Source organism: Oryctolagus cuniculus, chromosome 4 (genome assembly GCF_051225735.1).
Source record: "Oryctolagus cuniculus isolate XC-2025 breed Fujian yellow rabbit chromosome 4, ASM5122573v1, whole genome shotgun sequence".
NCBI classification, from domain to species: domain Eukaryota; kingdom Metazoa; phylum Chordata; class Mammalia; order Lagomorpha; family Leporidae; genus Oryctolagus; species Oryctolagus cuniculus.
In genome coordinates, this window is record NC_142870.1 from 38,414,003 (window position 1) to 38,421,559 (window position 7,557).

At 41.4% G+C, this 7,557-nt stretch overlaps 1 pseudogene across 1 annotated transcript; it reads left to right on the plus strand.

Moving 5' to 3' along the window:
• Positions 1–4,536: 4,536 nt before the first annotated feature.
• Positions 4,537–5,525, plus strand: LOC149126955 (small ribosomal subunit protein uS2 pseudogene; annotated as a pseudogene). The gene has a single exon (XR_016232086.1). The product of XR_016232086.1 is annotated as a small ribosomal subunit protein uS2 pseudogene (transcript).
• Positions 5,526–7,557: the final 2,032 nt, after the last annotated feature.

Genomic DNA, 7,557 nt, shown 5'->3' on the forward strand with positions numbered 1-7,557 from the left:
TGACTGAATACATTTCATATTAACCTATGCTTAGTAACAATGGAGATGAGTGTTTTCTCTAGCATTACCAAAGTCTTTACTATCATTATCTAATAGATGCAAATATAGTAATCAATAATACTTTTTAAATCTAGTTATACTTAAAAATTTACTCTCTTAGCTCCTGTTTAAATGCTTTCTCCCTTATATATTTAAACACTGAAATATAGAATATTACATGTGCAATTCGGGACATGCTCAAGCTGACTTACCTCAAACGGTAGAGTTAGAAACATACCAGGGGATTCCAATTCAATCCCATCAAGGTGGCATGTACCAATGCCATCTCACTAGTCCAAGTGATCAATTTCTGTTCACAATTGATCATAATGATAGGACTAAGAACCAAAGGGATCACAGAAACAAGAATAGTGTCTGCAAATACTAGCTGATAGAATAAAAAAGGGAGAGAATGATCCAACATGGGAAGTGAGATACACAGCAGACCCATAGAATGGCAGATGTTCTAAACAGCACTCTGGCCTCAGAATCAGCCCTTAAGGCATGCGGATCTGGCTGAAAAGCCCATGAGAGTATTTCAGGCATGGAAAGCCAAGACACTCTGGGGGAATAAAAAAACCTAAATGAAAGATCTTCACGAGTGAGATCCCAGTGGAAAGAACGGGTCATCAAAGAAGGAGGTACCTTTCTCTGAAGGGAGGAGAGAACTTCCACTTTGACCATGGCCTTGTCTAAATATGATCAGAGTCGGTGAACTCAGGGGGCTTCCATAGCCTTGGCAGCTCATGACAAGAGCCTAGGGTGATTACTGAGGCCATAAACAAGAGTGTCAATTTGTTAAGTCAACAACAGGAGTCACTGTGCACTTACTCCTCATGTAGGATCTTTGGCCTTAGTGTGCTGTACATTGAGATTTAATGCTATAACTAGTACTGAAACAGTATTTTTCACTTTATGTTTCTGTGTGGGAGCAAACTGTTGAAATCTTTACTTAATGTATGCTAAACTGATCTTCTGTATATAAAGAGAATCGAAAATGAATCATGATGTGAATGGAAGGGGAGAGAGAGTGGATAAGGGGAGGGTTGTGGGTGGGAGGGATGGTATGGGGGGAAGCCATTGTAATCCATAAGCTGTACTTTGGAAATTTATATTCATTAAATGAAAGTTAAAAAAAGAATATTACAAGTTTGAATAGCTTCAAAATTTAATTTCTCAATGCATTGTATGAGACCTACATTGCATTAAATATGTATTTGTTATTTAGCACTGAAGCTGGATATTTAGAGCTTTCCATTTTCATAAGGTATTTTCTATACAGCCGAATTGAAAACACATCCACAACAATCAACCAAATTAGAATTAAATCCTTTGGAAACAATCATATTTTATTTAAAATGCATGAGTCAATAAGTATCCCTTGAAAATGTTCTTCTTTCTGGCCAGCGCCACGGCTCAATATGCTAATCCTCCACCTGTGGCACTGGCACACTGGGTTCTAGTCCCGGTTGGGGCGCCAGATTCTGTCCGGATTGCCCCTCTTCCAGGCCAGCCCTCTGCTATGGCCCAGGTGTGCAGTGGAGGATGGCCCAAGTGCTTGGGCCCTGCACCCCATGGGAGACCAGGAGAAGCACCCCTGGCTCCTGGTTTTGGATCAGCATGATGCGCAGGCTGTGGCGGCCATTGGAAGGTGAACCAATGGCAAAAAAGGAAGACGTTTCTCTCTGTCTCTCTCTCTCACTGGCCACTCTGCCTGTCAAAAAAAAAATTAAAAAAAAAGAAAATGTTCTTCTTTCTAAATTCCACTTTTAAAACAGAAAAATAAATGCAGTGTCAACTCCTTGGAATGTCTTCTCAGTCTTTCATGTTTTCCTTCTCTGGGCTCCCACTTTAGGAGCAGTGAATTCCTGACTGGCCCTTGGTTTGGTCCACTGGATTCTCATCCCCAGCATGACACACCATAGTCTGTTTCCCCCATAAAAAATGAGAGAAAAGCAACTGAAGAAGGAGAGTCATAAGTGAAAGCTGCTGAATGCATGCTCAGTTTTATCAATTTTAGGAATATATGCCTAAGAAATTGAGGATATGGACATCGTTATCTATGATATAACTAATGAAAACCATCCTTTCTTTCATTTAACAGTTGTGGATTAAATTATCTGTTTTGCTCTTTCCTTTTTCTATAATATCCATTAATATCTTACCATGACCATGGAAAATTACTGAGCTGTAAAATAGAAAGACAGGTTATGATCTCCAGATATTTTTCCTGAAAAAAAGAATGCAAGTGTATTCTGCAAATTATCTCTAAGCTTGATTTAATTACCTCCTTTTTTTCTTTACAAACTGTTAAATAGCTCTTTTATGTGTCCTCAGGCAACAGAAATATTTGTTGTGTATATCACATCAACTTAGCCTTACCTCTGATTCCATTCAATGTTTTGGTTAAAGGTATCATGCAAAATTTCCAAGTCATAACTCACTGCAAGCTGACAGAGTTGATTAATGTGCCCACGACTTCATTTTCAGCCCTGGAACTCTTTTTGCACAGTGGGTACTTGCAGAAGCAGGAAGGCCTCAGAGATATCTAACAGTTACCATCGGGGCCCATCCTCACAGTGGGAAATAAGAGCTGACGGCAAGGCAAGTAGCTTCTGGATTTGTTCTGCATGCTTCTCAGACAACTTCAGCTGAAATGTTAATTGATGACTTCAATAATTGTCCATTGCACATACTGAAAATCTGAAAAAAAAGCTCTAAAATCTGAAGCTTTTTGATCACTGACATACAACAAGTGGAAAATTCCATAGCTGATCTCTAAAAATATTTGATAAAATTACTTCAGATTAGGTATACAAAGTGAACATGAACATAAATGATGTTCATGTTTAGGCTTGTGTCCTCAATAAATCTCATTGTACATATGCAAATACTCAATTTTTTTTAAAAATGTGAACCTGAAATATTTCTTATCCCAAGGATTGTGGATAAAATATTGCATTAGTCCATGATTCTATTTTTATAAAGAAATCAGGTGTATTTGGTTCATTGTTTCAGAGATTCTAATGCATGGCTCAAACACTGGCTCAACTCTGGTGAGACTTCACAGTGGATGTCATTACAATAGCAGGACTGTTTTCAACAGGGTGAGATAACATGGCTAGACAGGAAGCCAAAACAAGAGAGGGGATAGTTTACTCTTTTTATTACAAACTACATTCTAGAATTAATCAGGTTCCAATAGAACCACCTTAATTACTTCCAAGGGTGATGTCTCCTGTGACGTAAGGACTCCTAATAGTCTACAACTTGTAAAAGTCCCATGACCTCTGACTATTGAGTTTAGTAAGGGGACTAATGTTCCAATACACCAAATTTTAAGTTACATAGTTAAAATATATCCAGACCATACCAGGGTCAACCTGTGCTGGCTTTCTCTTCCTCCCTGTTTAATCTCATCTCTCACTCCTGTTCTCTAGGATAATCCAATGAACAAATTTCACAAAAGAAATTGCTTTAAAATGTGCATTCAGAAAACACAACTAAGATTATGATTAATAAGTGGAATCTCAGGTGCTGGTGTTGTGGTGTAGCAGGTAAAGCTGCAGCCTGCAATGCAGGCATCCCATCTGGGTACAGAATCAAGTCCTGGCTGGTCCACTCCTTTTTTTTTTTTGTGTGTGTGTGTGTGTGTGTGTGTGTGTATTTGACAGGTAGAATTATAGACAGTGAGAGGGAGGGACAGAGAGAAAGTTCTTCCATCCATTAGTTCACTCTCCAAATGGCTGCTACAGCCAGTGCTGCACTGATCCGAAGCCAGGAGCCAGGTGCTTCCTCCTGGTCTCCCATGAGGGTGCAGGCGCCCAAGCACTTGGGCCATCTTCCGCTGCCTTCCTGGGCCACAGCAGAGAGCTGGACTAGAAGAGGAGCAACCAGGATTAGAACTCGGCACCCATATGGGATGCTGGTGCCACAGGTGGAGGATTAACCAAGTGAGCCACGGCACAGGCACCTGCTCTACTTCTGACGTAGCTCTTTGCTAATATGCCTGGGAAAGCAGTGGAAGCTGGCCCGAGCGCCTGTGCTGCTGCACCCATGTGAGAGACCTAGAGGAAGCTCCTGGCTCCTTAGTTTTGGCCTGTCCTGGTCCCGATCATTGTGGCCATTTGTGACTAAATCAGTAGATGGAAGACATTCTCTGTCTTGCTCTCTAACTCTGCCTTTCAAATAAATAAAATTTTTAAAAAAAGTGGAATCCTAGAGGGAACACCATGAAGACTCCATAACTGACTCACTCATTGATTAGACAGGAAGAAACCTCTATTAACTGTGAGAAATGAGTTTGTGATAATTTTTTATACAATCATTAAACCTTCATCTATTGCAGATTGGATAATAGATTGGGATGATTATTCTTGGAGTATGCACTTGAACAATTTTATATTTGTCTAACTTTGTTAACTATTTGGATGACTTTGTTCATTGTTAACGTCTTTTAGAAGTCATGAAAAATTTGCTTTCCGCGCTACCCAGCCAGGGGTCCATACGGCGTTGTTTTTGATTCCCAGAGTAACTTAAGGGGAAGCTGTCACAATGTCCGGAGCCCTTGATGTCCTGCAAATGAAGGAGGAGGACGTCCTCAAGTTCCTTGCAGCAGGAACCCACCTAGGTGGCACCAACCTTGACTTCCAGATGGAACAGTACATCCACAAAAGGAAGAGTGATGGCATCTACATCATCAATCTGAAGAGGACCTGGGAGAAGCTGCTGTTGGCGGCTCGTGCTATTGTGGCCATTGAAAACCCTGCTGATGTCAGTGTGATATCCTCCAGGAACACTGGCCAGAGAGCTGTGCTGAAGTTTGCTGCTGCCACTGGAGCTACTCCAATTGCTGGCTGCTTCACACCTGGAACCTTCACTAACCAGATCCAGGCAGCCTTCCGGGAACCACAGCTTCTGGTGGTTACCGACCCTCAGGCTGACCACCAGCCTCTCACGGAGGCATCTTACGTGAACCTGCCTACCATTGCTCTGTGTAACACAGACTCGCCTCTGCGCTACGTGGACATTACCATCCCGTGCAACAACAAGGGAGCCCATTCAGTGGGTCTGATGTGGTGGATGCTGGCCCGGGAGGTTCTGCACATGCGTGGTACCATCTCCCGTGAACACCCCTGGGAGGTCATGCCTGATCTCTACTTCTACAGAGATCCTGAAGAGATTGAAAAAGAAGAGCAGGCAGCTGCTGAAAAAGCTGTGACCAAGGAGGAGTTTCAGGGTGAATGGACGGCCCCAGCGCCCGAGTTCACTGCTACTCAGCCTGAGGTTGCTGACTGGTCCGAATGCGTGCAGGTGCCCTCTGTGCCTATTCAGCAGTTCCCCACTGAAGACTGGAGTGCTCAGCCCACCACTGAAGACTGGTCTGCAGCGCCCACTGCTCAGGCCACCGAATGGGTGGGAACAACCACTGAGTGGTCTTAGGCTGCTTGTCACGCGATCTCACGCAAACATGGAAATGAGGTTGATGGAAAATAAACATCAGTTTCTACAGGAAAAAAAAAAAAAAAGAAGTCATGAAAAATTAAAAAAAAAAAAAATGATGTCGGGCCGGCGCTGCAGCTCACTAGGCTAATCCTCCACCTAGCGGCGCCGGCACACCAGGTTCTAGTCCCAGTTGGGGCGCCGGATTCTGTCCCGGTTGCCCCTCTTCCAGGCCAGCTCTCTGCTGTGGTCAGGGAGTGCAGTGGAGGATGGCCCAGGTGCTTGGGCCCTGCACCCCATGGGAGACCAGGAAAAGCACCTGGCTCCTGGCTCCTGCCATCGGATCAGCGCGGTGCGCCGGCTGCAGCGTGCTGACTGCGGCGGCCACTGGAGGGTGAACCAACGGCAAAGGAAGACCTTTCTCTCTGTCTCTCTCTCTCACTGTCCACTCTGCCTGTCAAAATAAATAAATAAATAAATAATAAAAAAATAAAAAAATTTTAAAAATGATGTCATGATATATTAAGTTCAATCAACTCAGAATGAAGTGAAAACAAGAAGTTCCATAAGACAGTGTTTACAAAGATCTATGTCAATTATCTTAAGTATATTAGGACCCCAAAAGTGGATTGATATTATTTTTCAATCACTCAGGTATTCTGAGTTGTGACTGGTATACTTGGCTGTCCTTTTTAATGTAGAGGGCATATTATACTACGGTACATATGTATGTATATGCCTTGGAGGTGATGAATGAGCCAAAGTAATAATCATTACTCATCCTTCTTTTGTTTATGTGATGTTTCCTTAAAAGGAAATTAGAGAAGGGATAAAGTCTTTGCATTCATTGGTTCAAGACTAGGGCTCCCCGTAATAACTAGTAATAATCCTGAATAATCTGTCACCCAAATCAGTGCATGCAGCACTTGCTTTTTATGTTAAATAAATAAATACAAAATAGGCATGCCTTTCCTGTTGAGGATCAGTGATATAAAGGAAAATAAGGCAAAATATTAGGGAAGGGATGTGGATGTCCTTTCATACATTTTAATAAAAATTGATTTGTGGTAAGAGAAAATTGAAAGAAAAGAAGGGACAAGAAGTATGGATAACTAGGGAAAGAATAGTTCAAGAAATAGGAGATTCAAGTATAAATTCCTGAAGCAGATTTAACATGTTGGAAAAATCACCAGGAGACAAATTTGGCTAGACTACTGAATGAGAAGAAAATTACTACATGATGTACAAAGCATAGATAGAAGGATGATTATAAGAACATCTATAAAGTTCAAACTCATGAATATTATCACAAGTGAAATAAGAAGTCATTGGAGTATCTGAGAAGAGGAAGCAGACTTACGAAAACAATTGAAAAGAATCTCTGTAAGAAACATCCCCTTCATGAGAAATTGTTAACTCGAGATGCAGTAAACCTTTATAACAGAGAGTATGGTCCTGGCTTAGCCTAGGTTAGTGCAGGAAAAGTGGTGAAGGAAAGGGGTTGACTTTTGGATATGTTTGTACACACTCGGTTTTGCATATATTATAAAACATCTCTTCCACCAGCTTGCACTCAGACCAATTTAGGGGGAAAAAGCTCACATGCTGTTGCTAATGTACAATTTGAAAATGTCAAGTTTGTAGCTTTAACTTTTTTATAATGAAAACAAATAACACTGGCTTGAGAGCTGACGTGAAATGCTATTTTGTAAGGTTAGTGTAAATAATCACTTGAGGGCAGCAGTTTGCATAAATATGAGAAGTAGCTTCCTCCGTGGTTCCTCACCCTGAACCCCTTTTTAAAACTTGAGATGCTTCCTCTGTGCTTCTATTTTAGAATTTTTGCTTTCCATCCTTTGTCTTGCACTTTGTCCTTTTGGTTTAAGTAAAAAAATGAGTGGGCTAAATTAGAAAGAATATCAGGAAAGATGGGTTCTTAAATTTTCTTTCTTAATTTCTATCTATTGTAAAGGCAGACAGACAGAGCTCTCCACATTCTGTTTCTCTTCCCAAAAGTCTGCAGTTGTTGAGAGGAGTGAGGCCAAATCCAGGAACCAAGAATTTAAACCATGGTTT